General features: G+C 35.0%; 1 protein-coding gene and 1 long non-coding RNA gene across 2 annotated transcripts in view; one reads left to right on the forward strand and one right to left on the reverse strand.

Moving 5' to 3' along the window:
- LOC105457401 (neuroligin-4, Y-linked-like) overlaps nucleotides 1–18,968 on the forward strand; it is a 189,118-nt gene that overhangs the window by 86,977 nt on the left and 83,173 nt on the right. The gene's annotated exons all lie outside the window — the stretch shown is intronic.
- On the reverse strand, nucleotides 797–1,447 carry LOC105457397. Its single transcript, XR_975392.1, has 2 exons — nucleotides 1,287–1,447; nucleotides 797–1,104 (listed from the first exon to the last, which is right to left on the reverse strand). It is a non-coding gene; the product is annotated as an uncharacterized LOC105457397 (long non-coding RNA).

An 18,968-nucleotide genomic window follows, 5' to 3' on the forward strand; every position in this document is an offset into this window, starting at 1 on the left:
TCAAGAAAATTCCCTTTGGTTTAGATTGCAATTGTGATAAGCAATGATGAATTTAGAAAATGTAATTTGTGGTCACGTGTACATATGCTTATTAGAAAAAGCATAATTACGATTAAAATTCGTATAAGTAATGGTTTACGATTAATACAAAAAATATAAATTTTAAGATAAAATTGTTTATTCATTCGCGAACTTATTTTTGATGCAATAGAATTCTTTATGGGGTTTTGCTGGAGAAACTGCATCATTCCCAATAATTTTAATCCCACTTAAATATAGAATCCCATAATTCGAGAATCTTAGCGTTATGAGAATCAAGGGTTCTTCACTTTTCCTACCTTCGTTGTTAAAAAAGGCTCGAGATTTTTGGGATACCAGAAAGGCTAATCCTCAGCTTCGCACAAGTACTCGGAAAGGTTTTGCCATTGGTGCGTCGAAGCTAGCCTCGGCTCCCTGAACTAACATAAAGCTTGTGGTGGATTTACTTCTGAGGCGACTGCTTGGCAAACTATATATATCGTACCGCTGTGAGAAGGAGAGGGCTACTGCTTTACATACTTTACTAAGCAGCAGCATCGGTAAATCCTGGCCCACGGCGGATATAGCTTTAAATATGAATGGTTCTTAAGTGGAAATAAAAAGCTACAACGGCAAATAGAATAGCGAAGGTGCGCTCGTAGGGCACAGAAACAGTTGGCTAAGTGATTGACATGTGTCGCATGAATCTTGTTCCGGAGAAAAACATTTTTTTTTAATAATATTATCACACAAAATTATATAAAGTACGATTATGAAATTCTTGTTTAAATAATTGGAGGACGGTGTTGTCACCCTTTATTACATTATTATACATGGCACAGCAGTAACTCTTAGTGGTATTGAACAGTGAAATAAAATCCAGCCGACACCGCGGGCGACTGCATTATTCAGTCGCACTTTTGTTAAGTTTAAATTTGCATATGAAAGAGACGCGCATCCCAGCGTCACTCCGTTCATGATCTTTTTTCGCGCTGCCCTCACTTTTTCTGCCATTTCGACGTTCTTGCGGACACGTCACTCGGGACTTTAACCTCGTCGCCGGCATCCCTTACAAAAGATGAAATTCTAAGGATGGAGATAAAGTTGGTCATTGCAACACTCGTGTTAGCTTCGTAAGTTATATTTGATATCTATTGTTTCTTCAGTTTTTAATAGAAACAAGAGACCAGAGAGAGACAAGAGAGAGATAATATTCTTCAATATTCTCGAATTTTAGCATTTCTTATTTTTGAACATTTTTGAATTACCACAAATTTTTTTCTCATTTTTCGGATTCCACAATCGTGTACGAGCACCGATATATGATGTGATGTAAGGGAGGGAAAACGAGAATACGTTTTTTTGAGGAAAATATTCACAATCGGACACTACAAGATTAATAATGCGAGGAAGCTGAAAGCAGCTGCCAATCGCCGGTGCGATTATACGAAGTTCGCGCGCGGCAGTTCATCAATATCAGCGACCGAAATCATTAATCATCGGGCGCGCAGGAGCTCGAAAATTACTTTTGCTGGTCGCGTAGCTCTCACGCTTATTATTTATCGAAGAAAGCGCGGTCAGGGCATGTGATGGAAATTCTTTGATTAATATTTCGCGCGGCAGCGTGGAAATCGGGGAGTGAACATTGATTCCTTGAGAAAACATAAAACAGTTTCCATGTGTTTCTACCTAATTAGAGACTTCATTATAAGAGTTTATATAATAGAGCTTATTTGCAAGAATTTATTATAATATAATAGAGAATGTATATTAATAACTATTACATACACAAAGTATAAATTAATTACAAGTTTGAATTATTAAAACTAAAGTGAATAGTATTATATATTTAGCAAAGTTGCTAAATGTTTGAAAAAGAAATATTTAAATGTTAATGTAATTTTATAAAGCGTGTATTGAAAGAACTGTTTAATAAGAACATTAAATAGAAAAAGTTTTTTGCAATTATTCATATTTTTAGAAACAGTCAAATATTTAAACTTATATTGTCCACAAATTTTAAAATTCGTTTATTAGTTCAAATTTTTTCTTACAAGTAAAATGCTTTCTATCGTTACACTAGTAAAAACTATTGTAAATAAAGGCAGGAGGCTTTTAAATATTAAATTTTAATTGATGAAATATTTAAAATAGTTATTAAAAAATAAGCTAAATTAGTAAAATTACATATTTTTATTTTCAATTGCATTTAAAAAGTAATTTTACATGTTTTTCAAGTTTCATTCGAAATGCGTGTGTCAGAAACGAATGCATTATTTGAATAATGCAGAGTCAAATATTCAGATAATAAGTAATAAAATATTCGTTGTCATACAAATTCGTATAATGGAGAATTCTCATAAAGTGTGCATTATATACAAGAAATTATTATATGAAAATTAATTATACGGATTTATAACAGCGACGTATTCACGTCGGAATATTATATACAAACGTCTCGAGGTAACACAACATTATATTAAAATTCCGTGTTTTATATTAAAATCTCATACATGGAAGATAAAAGGTAGACAGCAGCGTTGACGTTAATATTTTGCGGCAACTTTGCCAACGGAAGATTGTCTTGTTGATAAAAACCGGGATTAATATCGGCTCGGTATAAATATTTTTATCGAGAGCTCAATGTAATTTTTGTTGAACATAATATCAGTTTTTTTTTTTACGTAGATTTTAGGTACTTACGTAGTATCCTATTTTAATCATTTCAAATAATCTTTGAAGCTCTTATCCTTTGATTACTTTTTTATTAATATATTTTTTAGTGTAATATTATTCATATTAAATTTTTGATATTTTTATGTGACGTCTAACGGTAATATATTCTTACAATGTGAGATCTTTTTATATTGAAAAAAATGAACTATAAAAAATAAAAAATATAAAAATATAAAATGTATTCTTAAATATATAATCAATTTTATTTAATTTTTTAAAATCCTTACATAAGACTCTTTAAGGACCTGTTGCCCAGTAGTAAATCCCGTAAATGCGTTTATTTTAGAACATCGATAAATTCAATAACGAAGATGCTGTAAAAAGGCTTTCTTACAGTGAAAGCTACGCTATCGGAAATTCGGAACTCGGTTATGGAGCTGTAATCCTTGCAAATGCCGTACTAGCTGGGCTATATTGCAAGCAGCAATGCATTATCTTCGAGAGCGGCACTCCTCCCACAACGGATAACTTTGCACTTAATAAGAATTTTTAAGACTCTATAAATGGCGCATTTAAATTTTCACATCGATTCCGATCTCCATTTTTTATGCTAATGCGATAAAAGAGGATATCTTGAATATCTCAATAAAAATATAATTGCTCTTAATATATTGTTAATTAATCATTTTAATTTTTAATAAAATTATTAAATACATAAAAGGCTTCAAACTTAATAATTTTTAAAATAAAGATATTAAAATAATCTTATTAATGCCAGAATATTAAACAATTAATATCAATTGTAAGCTTTCTCGAAGATTACAATAAAAGTTCTGTGGTATTCTGCAGTAAAAAGTAAAATGTAGTAAACACATTTTGTAATAATTAAACTGTAATTACATAAATATTTGATCTGTCTGTAAGGAATTTATAGGACCAATATTCGAATATTGATTAAATATTCGATCTAATCCGACGCAATTTTAAGGAAAAGCACTATTCACGAAATACGGTCTTAAAAATTTTATGGCCTTGTGAAGAGAGGACGTAAAAAGAGAAGAATGGAGGAGAATAAAGAGGAGGGTAAAATAGAGATGCATCTATTTGCTCGTATAGTGGCCCATCAGGAATTTATGGCCAGTCGCATCTATTGCGTTTATTGTGAAGCTAATACAGGAGGCCGCTGGTCTAGACTAATTGCTCCTATAGTCTTCCTTGCATCGTCAGTATGCACCAGGGTATCTATAGGGAGACAAGATGATTACCGTGTATCGTGCTCAGGGTCAAATGTATCGATTTTCAAAAAGCAGCTTTCAGAAACGTCGCTCTCGGAAAGTGTAGTTTTCGCTCCCATTTGAACTATTAGCTTTATGACGTTGATTTTAAAAAATCTTTTCAAAAGTTCAGAACTTTTATTATGTATGAATTAAACATATTAAAAATTGATAAAGTGCTTTAATAAAGTAAGCTCTTAAACGTATTAATTAGTTTTAAATATTAATAGGTATTTTATTCATATAATTCTCTATATTACGCAATTCTTTTGAATAATCTTAAACTTTTAAATTTTTTAATTCCCTACAATTATTTTTGACTTTATATCAAAATTAATATGAATTTTATTCAAATTTAATGAACATTTTTTTACACAGCCTTTTTTACCGTAGTTGCACATTTTTCTCATCAAGGCGAATCAATAGTTTCACATCAAAGTATTCTACAACGAATGTCGCTTTAGTCATTGAGTTTTCTACTTACTTTGAGAAATCAAAGGTAATTCGCTTTTAATTCATTTTATGATATCGATCTCTTGATTAAATTATTGATTAAAAAATTCCTGTTATATTAATTTCTATTGAACATATACATATAATGTTCATGTATATATTTATTAATTTAATAAAATTATATAGAATTATTAGTTGTGCAGAAAACAATAATCAGTTAATTCAAAATTAGGAGACGAAGAAAATAGAATTACTTCTCCATTTACTAAATAGAGTTCCTAATTGATTTAATGTAATAATTAAATAAGCACATTTGTAATAATAGTAAAGCATAGTAACAATGATACGTTGATAATTGTATCAACTGTGTAAAATGAATTCCTATTGAAAGCGACACAAAGGAGTTAAATTAGCGTTAATAATTAATTCATACGCATCAGTATCTGTCACGGCTTTGCCTTTAAAACTTTAGACGAAAAACTCGCGCGTGTTTTTTTAGAACTTTTGTTAGCCAACACTCCCTCTTATTTTTTTACGATCTTACACGTGCATCTGCATATATGCATGCATGTAGGGATCTTTATTTCGATATAAAATATCTCATAAAGTATTATTTATCAAAAAATTTATATTTGTAATAAAGGTCTCTTCCATGCTATTGGAAGTAAAAATTTATTGCGAGTGTATAGTAAATATTTTATGTATGTACGTACGAATGAATCGGAACGCATTATTCATCGGGCGATTCAGGCTCGGGCTTTTACGGATATCACCACTTGAATTAACAAAAACAATCGTTTACCGTGTATCGCGAGTAATTGTTTTCAATGCCTCGATAATATATTTCCACGTATTATTCTTATCGACCAATTTCCGTAAGATAACGTTCCTTCTTTCTCTCACTCTCAAAATTAGCCCTCCCCAATCCTTCTTAACGTAATGCTATTTGCTTCCTCGCAAACGCTCCTTTATCCTCGATTATCGAAGCTCATTCTGTCGATGCAACCGCAGCCGCATTTACTCGGAAAATACAACAAGCCCCCGAGCTTGCTTATAATATTCCTTCTTTCAGCCATTTGTAGTGCACGTTCTCGTTTCCAAGGATCATAAATAGAATCTCTGGGATACGTGAATAGAAAGATTCAAGAATCTCTGTGCTTCCCGTAAATGCAGCTAGGCCTCTTGTTATTTAAGATTTCAAAGGCCTACAAGTTTTAATAGCTCCACTTTTACTGATTCTGCAGTCAATTATTCAAAGACTTTTTCTACTAATTATTCTAATATTAAAAATATCCTCATCTCCGGATTCGAATCCTAAGATTTAGGTAATAGATGCTCATAGAAAGTTTAATCTAATTTCAAAGAATAAAGCACCAAAAAAATCTCAAAATCGCGGTCTAGGAAAAGCTGTTATGAAAACATTGTGAGAATAACATATAGATATTATGTAGTTGAGTTTGAACAGATTGGAAAAATTCGTGATCTTATGTAAAGAATAGTCAAAAGCATGCGGATAAGCAGCGGGGGAATGTATAGCTTATTCGAGGATAGCTGATTTAAAAGCACTAAACACTGATTTCGACTTAAGGCTAAGATACAACCTCAGCTTTTCGCGGTCGAAAGCACATCCGGTGATTTAGGGAGGTCCGAGAGCGGAAATCCGACGTTTTTCACGGCGGGGAAACTTTTGTAATGGCGGCGATGGCGGGATTCTTCGTTTGTCAGGCCCGGCGTCGCGTTCCGCCCACGCGTATATCTCTTCGTTACGGCGCGACTATTATTGTAAGGTACAGTCTCGTCTTCTCGTGACCGCGCGAATGAATCCTGTTCACAGAAACGTGTCCCCGTGTCCACCCCGCCTGCGAAGAAATTGGATTTGTTTCGTCCCGAAATTGCACAGCCGCGCTAAGAGAGATTAGTTATTTCGCCGCTTGTGAACTTGCAACGAGTTGGATTATTAGACGGTGCAGAGTCAAGATTTAAAGGATCATAGATTCCGAAATTGAAATGTCTCTCCGTACGTTGCAAGAAAATTGTACCATTAAAAAAAAGTGTCAAGATAATAAATTCAACTTTTTGTTTCGATCACTTAATTAAGGTTCTGGACAGCCAATGAGATCCTTTTAGTACGAATTTAAATATTTTATGAATGAAACTTCAGATCTCTTCATTCTTCTATATTCAAGGAAAGAGAGAGAGGGAAACTTACAGAGATAAAAAGATTAAAAATGTAAATGTTCTGATAAATCCAATCATTCCAAGAATCTTTCCTATCACAGATATAAATATTCAAGGAAGTGAATATTCATGAACTTAATAGTTCAGGTATCAGAATTGGAATTTGATGCCTCAACAATTTTCAATCGTCCTGAAAGATGTTCTCATAACATAATAAATCAACAGATCTATTTGTTCAATTATAACATTAGAACTCTAATTGACACAAAGTGTTACGTGTTTAGAAAGTATCTAATTAAATAATTAACTCGCTACAACTGGTAAGTTTTTGCGGTAAATTTTGTACCAGACTCCCTTTTATATCAAAAATTCTGAATTTATCAACTATCAGAGACGTTGCGCTATTTCTGGAACAGCCAGTAGTTGGATAGGAAAACTGGGTTGTCCGCAAGGGCAGGCCAGGAGATTTGTCACGTCGTAAATCGGATCACCGTAGAACTAACGATTTTGCCGATACCCAAAGAGCGTTTCCACGTTCGCGGTCGGGCGTAACTGACTCGGTATCGAGATTTAGGTTTATACTATGTTAGGCCGACGTCTATCGACTCAATGATCCACTCCACTTTTCGTAAGATAACACCTCTCCAACTCGTCGAAAATCAGCTCTGTTGGCTATCACGTTGACAAAATTCTGGTGAAAATAAGATATAAGGATTGTCGCAGAGTCTGAAGAAAATTATGACGGTAGAAAATAGTAAGATATTTATGTTCTGAAAAATAGAATCTTTAATTTTTCGACTCTGAATTTCGGGGTTTAGCTTTACGTGCTTTTAAAATTGTAAAAACATCTCTTTATCTTTATTTTTCAATATTTAGATTCTCGAAAAATTGCATTTTATAACTTTAGGTATTTTTATTTTTATCTTGCTAAAGAAAAATGCACTGTTTTTACATCAAATTCTTGCTTAATTTGATAAATGCGATAGCCGCAAAACGGTCGGCACTAAAAAGAATAGAGGAACTTTGTGGAAGAAGAGAAAAGAATGAGGGGAGTGTCATTAAGCCAACTCCTTAAGAGAGTCTCCGTTTACCTTTTTATCCGTGAATTAAGTTAATTTTTTAATATGCCCAGTGAAACTTGCTTCGGTATCCTTCTAGATTTTCCCGTGTTAGTCTTCCACCTTTTGTTTTCTGCTTCATTTTCTTGTCGCCACTGGTGGAATCCTTTGAAGGGCCATCAGCGGGCTCGGTAACCGCCATGAGGATTTCCAAGGACACCTTTTACGACGTCGCCGGATCAGCGATTTAATTAATGTTGGACGTCCACGATCCTCAGAAGATTCTGCAGCCCTTCGAGTTATTAAACCTTTTCCTACCTTAAAACCCTTAGCCGCACGTCTAGACCGCATTAATGGTGCATTCTTGAAAGCTACTGTAAAAATTTTTATTCCAATTTTAAGAAGATTAAGAATTCTTATATATAGAATAAAAAATACAATATCATACCTTTTATTTTACCATAATCATTATATAGATTTATAAAACGTAACAATACAAATTTAAAATGTAATATTATACATTATTTTAATATTATATTCTATAAATATAATCCATTATATTTATAAATTAATATACAACAATTAATATACAACACTATATTTTTTAAAAGTTATTATTAAATATTATTAATTACAATAAGTACCATGATTGTCTAATATTAATTATTTTATCTGTTTTAACTTATTTTTAATCTAGTTTATGAATAATTTATAAAACGTTTTATATTGTGATATCTTTTTTCTTTGCTAATTTTGAAGATTATAACGTTGGTTAAACAGGTAGTAAGATAAAATACAACGTAGCGACAGTGTGGTGTGGACAAGAAATAGTTTTATGGAAATTAAAAGTTGTTTCAGAACTCTTTTTTTCCTTTCCACTCCTTTTTTGATTCTCTCTCTCTCTCTCTCTCTCTCTCTCTCTCTCTCTCTCTCTCTCTCTCTCTCTCTCTTTCTCTCGCTTTCTCCTCTTCTCTTTCCTTTGAGTTATATGTATATCAGGAAAAAATAGCATATAACGGTTCTACATATAAAGTGCTTATAAGATGGAGTAGAACAAACTTTTTTCAAAGAAAATTGTTAAGTAATTTTAATTGTCCGTAAAGATGTTTACTACGTGAATTATTAAATTCATTAGCTGTACCGTCAAAGTATGCTGTATATATTATGTTTGCAACGTAGATTTTCTGAAAATCTAAATTAAAATTGCAAACACATAATACAAAGTTGACAAAGTTTCATTACGTTTATTTTACATTACGTGTGCAAGAGAAGAATAATTTCTTTATTTAAGTGGAGCGTTTGCAATGTAAACATTTATACGTACATAGAAGTGGTAGACATAAGTATGGAAGTATAGGCAGAAATTGCGGTTGTGACAACCACATTCGAGAAGGTGGAGCGCAACCTGATAAATAATTCAGCAATCAATTTACACAACTTCCCGCAACGACTGAACAGTTTGCATTAGCATTCGACAAGTCACTCTACAAGACTTTGATTTTGTTTCTGGCGCGCACGTGGTCTGCCTCGATTACCTTCAGGATGCACCACTCAATTTTTGCCTTATTTGAAAGTTAGTATTATCGCATAATGTGGAATGGCGATCAAACTTTAAACTACTTTAGTAAAAACCATCGACACATAAATTTAAAGCACATTTCCATAATGTAGTTAAGAAATATAGCATTACAATCCCTTTCTAAAATACATGTACGTGATATGATACAAAAGAATCTATATTATTGAATAACTGAATGAATTATATTAAAACAAAATTTTACATTTTTTAAATTAAAACTAAAACGAATCTGTTATTGATATTACTTGTGATATTACTATTAATTAAGGATCTTATTCGAATTATTGAAAACACTGCAGCGTAAAAGTTCGTAAGAATTAGGCGAGGTTCTGAGAAAGGGCCAACTAAAAGTATTACTTCTTCCTTTCAGACGGGAAATTTTCTGTGGACTCATTATCTCCAGTAATGAGTCCGTTGCTGTTTCAAGGATTATTTTCGGAACGCTCCGTTGAACTTAATATCCTCTTAATGTAACGCGCATCGGTTATTACAAAACTTTCCGACAGCGACATAAATCTTCACGTTTAATAACTATCTCGTATGTGAAATCGCCGAATTAGTCGACGTAGATAATATATCCTGATATTTATGGCATATTAATGTAAAATACAGTGTGTAATGCCGCGGCTATACGTATAGTCAATAATGTATTGCCAAGTTCCTCAAGCGAATTGATAATTAATCGCGCCTAATGGTAACACTGGTTACTGCTTTGTGCATTTGAATCAACATTAATCGAGTATAACTACAATTAGTATATTTATTAGTTTCCGTGAGTGCTAATTGTATATACAGAAGAACTAGTACGCAAATCTGAACAGATAGATTGCTCAGTTACGACACCTTGCAAATTCATTATTTTATTGTATATATATTATTCATTTTTATTGTATTTGTATTATTATTTTCTGTTTACTAAACAATTATCTAAACTGAAACAATCTCCGAGATACCGCGCACGTCATGCTGGCCAATCGATATCGTACTCGAACATGTATGATGAAACTTTTAATCACCTATCGCAGATGTGGGTCAAAAAGTTATTTTGAGTATACCATATGGCCACTACTCGTGATAGAAGCTGATTTAGTATTATGTTATAGTCACAGTTTCTACAAAGTTTTTAAAACTTGGAATATCTTTTGGTAGGATGTATCTTCGATCTAAAGTTTGCGTAAATATTTCTTCAAGTCTGTTGAAACACAAGAAATTTTAATACAGCTCCTCTCGAAGCAGTCGTTTGTTTACTTGTATCTCTGCTTACATGATTACTATTAATTGATTCTCAAAACATACATATATTAAAAATATTGAAAAGATGCCAATGAAATTATGCGCGCGGAGAATCGTTGAAACATGTGGGAGAAAACCCTGAGGAAGGAGCTAATGGATTTAACAGAATTCGAAGGACTTTAGTTAGAACGACATCCGTTTCGTGAACGGCTGAACTTTACGCTTGGACGCCGCAAATTGCGTTAGTTTCGTTGCCTTTGTTGTAACGCTAGCGCGCTGGAATTAACCGAGTTAACGTTTATTATCCACTAGTGACGACACAATATTCGGTGTTTATCGACTTCTCCCCCCTAGCGACCAGGTGAGTCGCGGTGCAACGCAGGTCCGAGCAAAATATCGACCCTGGATCCTCCCGAAAGGATCGCGCGCGCCGCAACCGTAATAGAATTTTCCGGGAATGGCATCGTAAAAGACCCGGCCGGATCCTTCGGGATCGTCGGGCAAAGGAGATACAGGGCCCCCCGAAAAAGTATAGTATCCATTGGGATAATTTGATATTCGAGATTCGGGCGAAGAGCTTTAATGACTTTCCCCGGAATTAGACTTATTATTTATATTCCAAAAGAAGACTTACAGGTTTGCATTTCTTTTTAATTTTAATCTCATCTTTCAATAAACTATTAACTTCTTTAAGTTTATTATCATCACTTTTAATTTAATAGTACCAATTATTTCAAACAAGCCTCATGTAATTTTGTTTCTAATTAGCTTCTGACATGTATAATTACATTGTAATCGTCGAACGAGAAAATAGTATCGGAGGAATTGTTAATTAAGTAATTACGTAATTTATAAATTTATGAGAATAATTTTTTAATTCATAAACAATATTTAACACAGCATTGTATATTTATATAAAAACCATTTATAAGGAAGTTTTCTTCAATTTTTTTAATCTTTCGGTAATTGTTTTATTTTTTAATGCGATTATTTAGATTTTTGGCATAGCATCTGAAATAATATAAAAATATTGTAGTACAAATAATTTATTTCTTACCTTAAAGCAATGTTGCTACGCGAGAAACGAACGGCGAGAATATTGTCTGCACGTCGCGTTACGGATTTGAAATCCTTCCTCTGCCCCTCTCTCCCCTACCCCTGTTTCCCCAAGAGATTACGCGAGGGTCATAAAAATTTTGATGTCTATCCGCGAGACAAGAAGAAGCCAATTCTCTCGGCACGAAGGAATAAAGCCTCTCCATTTTCTCGACCTCTCCTATCTGCGTGCGCCGCGCGCGAACACGATTTCGCTTCACCACAGAAGCTGACAACACAAAGAGCGATGCGCTGACTCGCTCTCGAACGTTACGAGGATTTCTAATAATTCAGAGGGAGGAGGGTCGTGACGCGAGGAACTCTGAGGGATCACGGATGGTCAGCTTATATGCGAGTTTATCGCCGGAGACACACGCGAAGTTGAAAACATCACGCCGTTTGCGCATCGTAACGAAACGCCATAAAGTTTTCGGAGATACAATGCTGTGCCAAGTCGCAAACGCAAAGACACGCGAGGAAGATTATGAATTAAGATACGTATACGATCCCATTGGCCCGCGTATACGTGATTCTATTGCATTTTATGATACACTTTGTGCCATTACAGGCTGTTAGACATTTTATTTCTTGAACAATATAATGGAGTACCGTGCCATTAGATTTGCGCGATCAAGCGACGAATCCTTTCGCGCGCAGACTTAACGTGCCAATTCGATTCTTCGAGCGCAGACTCGAGACAAATGGTGGGGCGGGACTCTCGGTTTCTTTTCCCGCGACAGAAAAAGAGTCCTTTCTTCCTGAATCACTCGAGCCGTAAAGTAAATCTCTCCATCTGCAGGATCGCAGCGCAGAAGTCCGACAATACTGCTGTCCTATATTTCCGTTCTATCGCCCGGTAAGACATAGGGACGATGCTTTAGTTCTCGTGTCGCCAGAATGGACAAGTAAATCTTCCACGCTCAAGGTCACACAAAAGTAAGGAAGTACTTTACACCTCGCGTGTCGCTTATCCTCGAGAACGGATGCGAAAAATGGCGTTCGTACTTTCTTCTGGATTAAAGCATTTTCTATCTCTCTTGCACAAACAGCTTTGTGAACGCTCTTCCTATACATGAATTTATGCAAACATTCTCAATTGCGTACTGCGATAACCTATCATGCGAATTTATAAACATGAGAACACTTTAGTGGCTATTTTATCTATTCTCTTCCGCTAAACGTCCTTCCGTTTCTGATACATAGTGGTTATCCCTCACTTGAAATAAAGATTTCTCAATCCTGCTGGCAGACGCAAGGATGCACCATAAGACCGAATAATATCACAGGATTTTCGTAAGTCCTCCGGTATGGAAGGACGCACTCGGCTCGGGCTATACTGCAAGAGATATATTACCGTCTACTGTCTTCCTTGCTATCAACGAAAGCGACGTAAGACCAGGAAACGTCGGATTCCCACGTATCATCGCGGACGGATAAATTTACTCAACGTTCTGTCAGCATGGAAAGAAGGACGAGACTGCTCCGGCGACGGAGCAGAAATGCGATAAGGCTGAGAATCGACAAATCACATCACGTATTGCTCTTGTATTTCCGGCATACAAAGTACGATGAGATATATTTTAATATTTTCATTACTGTACGACGTACGCGTTAATTTTCATCGACTAATTAATATGCACCGTTCTGTTTTGAACGTCTTTCTTACATTAAACTTTCAAATATTTTACGCCTTAAATTTTTACAGGCATTGCTAAAATTTTTAAAGTCTCAAATCTTTCCATTCTCGAATCCAACACGTTCTTTGCAAAATGATTTTAAAAAATTCAATGACTTTAAAAATTTTATGACTGCTTAAATTTATAACGCTAGATTCTAAAATCTCTTTAATCCGCACGTTCTTAGAATCCGTAACTTTCGCTCGAAGGGTACGCGAAACGTTTGATCTTTAGATAGAAGCCCTTCGTTTAGGAGGAAAAATATAGAGAAGGATTCACTAAAGTACGTCATCCCTTTTTCGCTAAACGGTATTCCAAGATTGGCTCAAGGGGAGAACCTTAACCTTTTCAAGGTCTTAAGTAAGGGTCACGTCGGCGGGCAGAAAAAATGATGCGTACGTCTTCCTAGCTCATTTTTCTGGAAAAATGGACCAAGAATATGGTTAAATTTAATACCGCCCGTATTGCGTGAAAAAATAAGAAGATTCAAATATTTGAAATTCATGAAAGAGACTCTCTAAGAGGCTTTTATATACATACATTATACCTGTACGATTTGTTGAAGATTATAATATATTTTAAAAAGGAAATATCATAGTTTCGTATTCAGAATTATTGCAAATAAACGATTATGAAAATCCAAGGATTCAAAGTTTTTATCATAGAATTTACATCTTTTTAAAACTAAAATATCCGAATAGGGCAAAGAAATCACTCCCGAGATATCTACTTTTCCAAGACCATAACTAAAGAAGTTATATCTATTTCCCATTGTCCTAAGTTGCTGTTTAAGTTAAAACATAAACGGAATAGTAGCCGACGATTCCGAGACCATTATCCGACGTTGATTCGACTGCGATAAGAGTTTCGTTAAGTCTACGTTTCCGGCTGGGCAAGTTTTATCCAAAAAGAAAGATGGCTGCAACGCGATACCGCGCGAGGTAGGAAAGACCAATCTAGCTTCATTCCCGGTATTTTATGATTATATAAGTTATGGACCAAAGCCGAGACTGACAATACAGTTTGCCGAACAATTCGGAAAACTATATATGTCTCGCAGTAATTCATTCTACAATTTCGCGTCATTTTGATAAATTAGCCCGACTGGGACGTTCCCAGTTGATCCAGGAGAAACGGCAGCTGTCAGTTATATATACTGAAAAGATAACTCGTTCTAAACAATATTAGTACTTCTATGTAATCCACAAATATAGCCTGCCAGTTGAGCTAAACATTAACGTACGTTCAACGCTAGGAACAGAAACCACCACCCTTGCATCATCGTTACACATATCAATAAACTGCGGAGTGAAGATGGAGAAGTTGTGTGTGTCGGATATAGCGTCCAATTATGTATTTGTCCCTTTATTGAGGGATCAATAAGAGCGTTCGCCGAGTTGAAGCACTAAATGGATGTTTGAATGTATGATGCCTTTGTATCACGAGGCTGATTGGTGCATTTGGCAATCAATGGTACTCGAATGGTACTCGATGCAGTTCCGTCGGGAATTGCGAGATGCAAAGCAGACTTCCATAAATGCAATGGCTGAACTCTTCTGTATTAGGGCGATAATCCGAGATACCGCGCGGAAGTTTATAACCGAGCGTTATGCCCCACGGGCGAATTCAAAATGCGCGCCGCGGCTAATCCCGGATTACATGGAGTGCGAAAAGATGTTCGTGCAGTATCTGCATTCACATCTGCAACGTTGTTTAAATACAATTTATCGGTTCACTTGAAATACTTCCAAGTGTGTTCCAACAAATTGCGCTTAATTATCATTTCCCATTATCAATCTTAGTACACGTTTCATGTTTTAAAATATAGTCAAGTTTTCTGTACAAGCTTTGTTATAGTGTTTAATTGATTAACAGTCATAAACAGTAGAATTTCTTTCTAAAAATAATAACATGTTTGTTATTAAGTAAATTAATATTTTATCATTCATTCATTATTTCTATATTTTAATAAGATATAAAAATGTCACAAAAAGAAGAATTATAAAGTAATAATATAAAGAAAGAAATAATAGAAAGAAGAAAAGAAATAATATAAAGTAAAATTTCTTCATCTCTGTTTTACATTGTTAGATAATTGTATACAATGTCATGTTGTAATGAGCAGAAACTATTCCGCAGTTTCTGTTTTCTGTATTAGATATGGCGATTACATTTTACTAACTTTCTCTCTCTCTCTCTCTCTTTCTCCCTCACTCACACACAAACACATACATATATGTACATATATACATATATACGCGCGCGCGCGTGCGCGCTCACGCATAGTCATTTAGTGAATATTATAGAAGTTTGTGAACTGGCAGAGTCTGCTAATCTCTATTTAACTAGTCCCCAAATACAACCAAATCTTTTACATCAGTCTACAACAATTGCAATGTGTATAACAAATATATGGAATAATTAAAAGTATGTACATTTGTAATACTGAAACCATTTATATAATATTTCGATGAATTAAATGTGACTTACGATATTGCATGTATTATAATATTGTGTCCAACATCGACAAATATTCATTATAACAAAATATGCATCAATAATAGTTTTAATAATTTCCAATTTAGATACATTTAAGTGCGCAATATTTTACGGTTGTTAGTATGATTGTCTGATACCGTGACCAATCATAAGCAATTATCGATCAGCGTACGAATTTGCTTTCCCATTTGCTCTCGAATTTTCATTTTAGCTTCATTTGCGCGCGAACATATCGTTCGCTCATATTGTTTCATATCGCTGAAAATGTGATAGCAACTAATTGTCGCTGCAATTCGAACGTGTGTCAACCAACGTATACGGTAATTACATTGGCACACGTTCTGCCGTAACGGACTAATAAAAATTGCTTTTAATTGGTCAAATCCAATAAACTTTCATGTATTTAACTACTTGGATCATTAGACGCAATAACATTTGAGTAATGTGTTCTGGCAGCGCAGATTTAAGGATTTCTATAGTCTTAAACGTGCGGATTCGTTGATCGGCCTTGAAACCTTCAGTCCTTAAATCCTTTTGTCTGTCATAGTAGCTAAATTCGTAAGCTTAATTATGTCGCGTTGATAGAGCTATAGGGACCGCCATCGTGGTGAAATTGCTAGCAGATATCACACAGGACCTCCCGAGCGCGAAATTAAGCTGTCGGTTTTTACGGGACGGTTTTAATCGCCGAGTTTCGTTAATGCCGTCACGTCGCCAGCATTAAACCCACTTTCCCCGTGCTAATGAGTAATATTTAATTAAAAGGCGTTCGTTGAGAGAAAATATATTCTTCTGGTCAAATCTGGCTCTTTTTGCTTTAACAAAAAAATTGTTGTCGAGATCGTTTTCATTTTTAATTCTATATCTATATATTGATACATTAAATTGAGTTTATTTAAAAAATCTGATATTTAAAGATTAAATATTTTCCAAACAAAGATTTAGTTGAAGCAACTCCAAATAAAGCGGACCAAAATATTCTAACAGTTTTTTATATTTATTTGTTCGCGTATATAACTTGCATTCTTTGTAATAACAATTGCGCATCGTTGTAGTTTGACTCTTATTATCCATTTCTTTTTTTTTTAATTGTACATTTGAAAACCTTGTATTCTCTTTTCAATATTTAATTTCTGTTATGATAAAGTGCCTTTTTAATTCCGTAACAATTACGCGAGCAATTTTTTATAAACAAAAATGATAATAAATCTTGATCGAACATTGATTCCGCGCGCAGACGAAAATTCAGTTGAAAGTTTTAACTGAATCGGCAAATATTGGAACGGGGTCGTGCCCGCGCATTTCTGTGTAACATCGGATTAACGAAAGCACACGTGGAATTGAAATTCAGGAAGGGACCAACTCGACGAAACTTTCAACTTGCTCTGTGGATTATCAGTATGGGAGCGAAACAGTCTCATAACGCGGGAGTGTTTGCAAAAAAAAAATCTGCAAACACTCCCGCGAATTTCGTGAAAACTCCCTGGAAAATCAGACGATGGGACCAAGTGGAAATCTCAGATTTGAAATTTATTAAAAAGTAAACGCGCTACAAGCGCCGGCAGAATCTCATTGAATTGTCTTGGGATATTATATATATAGTACACATTCTTGTTGTCAATAACCGGAATACGTATGTTTCATGCGTATGCGTTTCTTGGTAGAATTCAATTGCAATGCTAGCGTGACTGTAGACAAACTACAAGCGCAGATTCACAGACCCCTATAAAGCTCAAGTCGTTATATATGCTGTGCTCGGAGTGACAACAGAATTCCGTTCGATCCAAGCCATCCCAGCCCACCCTCCCGTTCGCCGACCGTTCGCTCGATTGTTAAGAGTTGAATAGAGAAAAATTGGATGCTATTCGTCGTCGTGTTGGGAGCAATGGTAGAAGTTGAAAAAAATCTATTGTCAGGTGGCACGTGTAATTCATAGTGTGGCTTCCTGGATTCGAGTCGGGCTCCCTATCCGCCACGTCGTCCATTTTTTATTGTGAGCGGCTTCACGCGTTTCGTTGTCGCGTACGTGCAGCTAGTTTATTCGCAAAGTTCCTCATAGTTATCATTGTTATGTCTCTGTTGCTCCTACCTATAGCTGTGCGAGTTTCAGAAAACATCCTCGAGTTGATAAACTTACATATGTTTGCATAACCGCCGAAAATTCACGAACAAATGAAAATGTATCTACTTAGCGTAAAATCTTCTATTCCTATTTTTAATAAAAGAAGTTATAATAAAGTATAATAGTATTAGTAGATACATATATATATATATATATATATAATATATAATACAGTATTGTGCAGTAATGTAACATAAAGTAACAGTAACATTAATGTTATAACTTTCTATTCAACAACTGAATGTTGAATGAAATGTAACTGTTATGTACAACATGTATTGTATTACATTTATATTGTTGAATGGAAAGTTATAACATTGATATAATGTTACTTTGTGTTTAGCAGATATAGTGTATACGTATAGTAATATTATAGTATATGTATACATATACAGTGCACTCTAGTATATCGAATAGAAATCGAAATAAAGTAGAGTTTGTCTAAATTTATAGATATTATTAAAGCCAGATATGATTTTAAACTTTTAAGAAATATTTTCTTGATTTAAAAGCAGATTATTCAATATATTTCTTATGCAACTCTCCCATCCCCAGTTTTAATTACCTATTAGACTCTACTAATCCTTGAGTAATGGATGCCGTCTAGTAGATATAGGACATAAAGTTTCAAGTTTCGGTTATCGAGCCCGAAATCTTCGCCAATGTATGTGATCGACGGCAGTTTTAGGAAGATGAAGAGCGGCGCGTCGCTCCGCGCTTAAGTGCGTTGAGTGAGTAAACGTCTAAGCTTGCTCGTGCCTCCTTGTAACGGCCGTATATAGTAATATAGTGCCGCGGGGTCGCGCATAACGTAAATCCATGTTTACTATGCTAATACCTGGAAACTTGCCGGTTGAAAGGATGCCGAGAAACGTCCCATCAAATATGCAAGGCCACTTGCACGGCCTGTGTGCATGCGGAGAGAGGGGTGAGGGATAGAGGGGCAGGGGAGATAGGGGGTGGACTGAGAGCAGTTGGAAGAAGCTCGTTTTCATGGAGTCTGCTAAACTCTAGCTAGCGCCATATTGAAATAGCGGTCGGGACTTCCCTTGTCTACTCTTGTCAGCTCTCGTCTACGCCACGAGATTGTACTAGCGAGTGAGTACA

Source organism: Wasmannia auropunctata, unplaced genomic scaffold, assembly GCF_000956235.1.
Source record: "Wasmannia auropunctata unplaced genomic scaffold, wasmannia.A_1.0 LD335244.1, whole genome shotgun sequence".
Taxonomy (NCBI): Eukaryota; Metazoa; Arthropoda; class Insecta; order Hymenoptera; family Formicidae; genus Wasmannia; species Wasmannia auropunctata.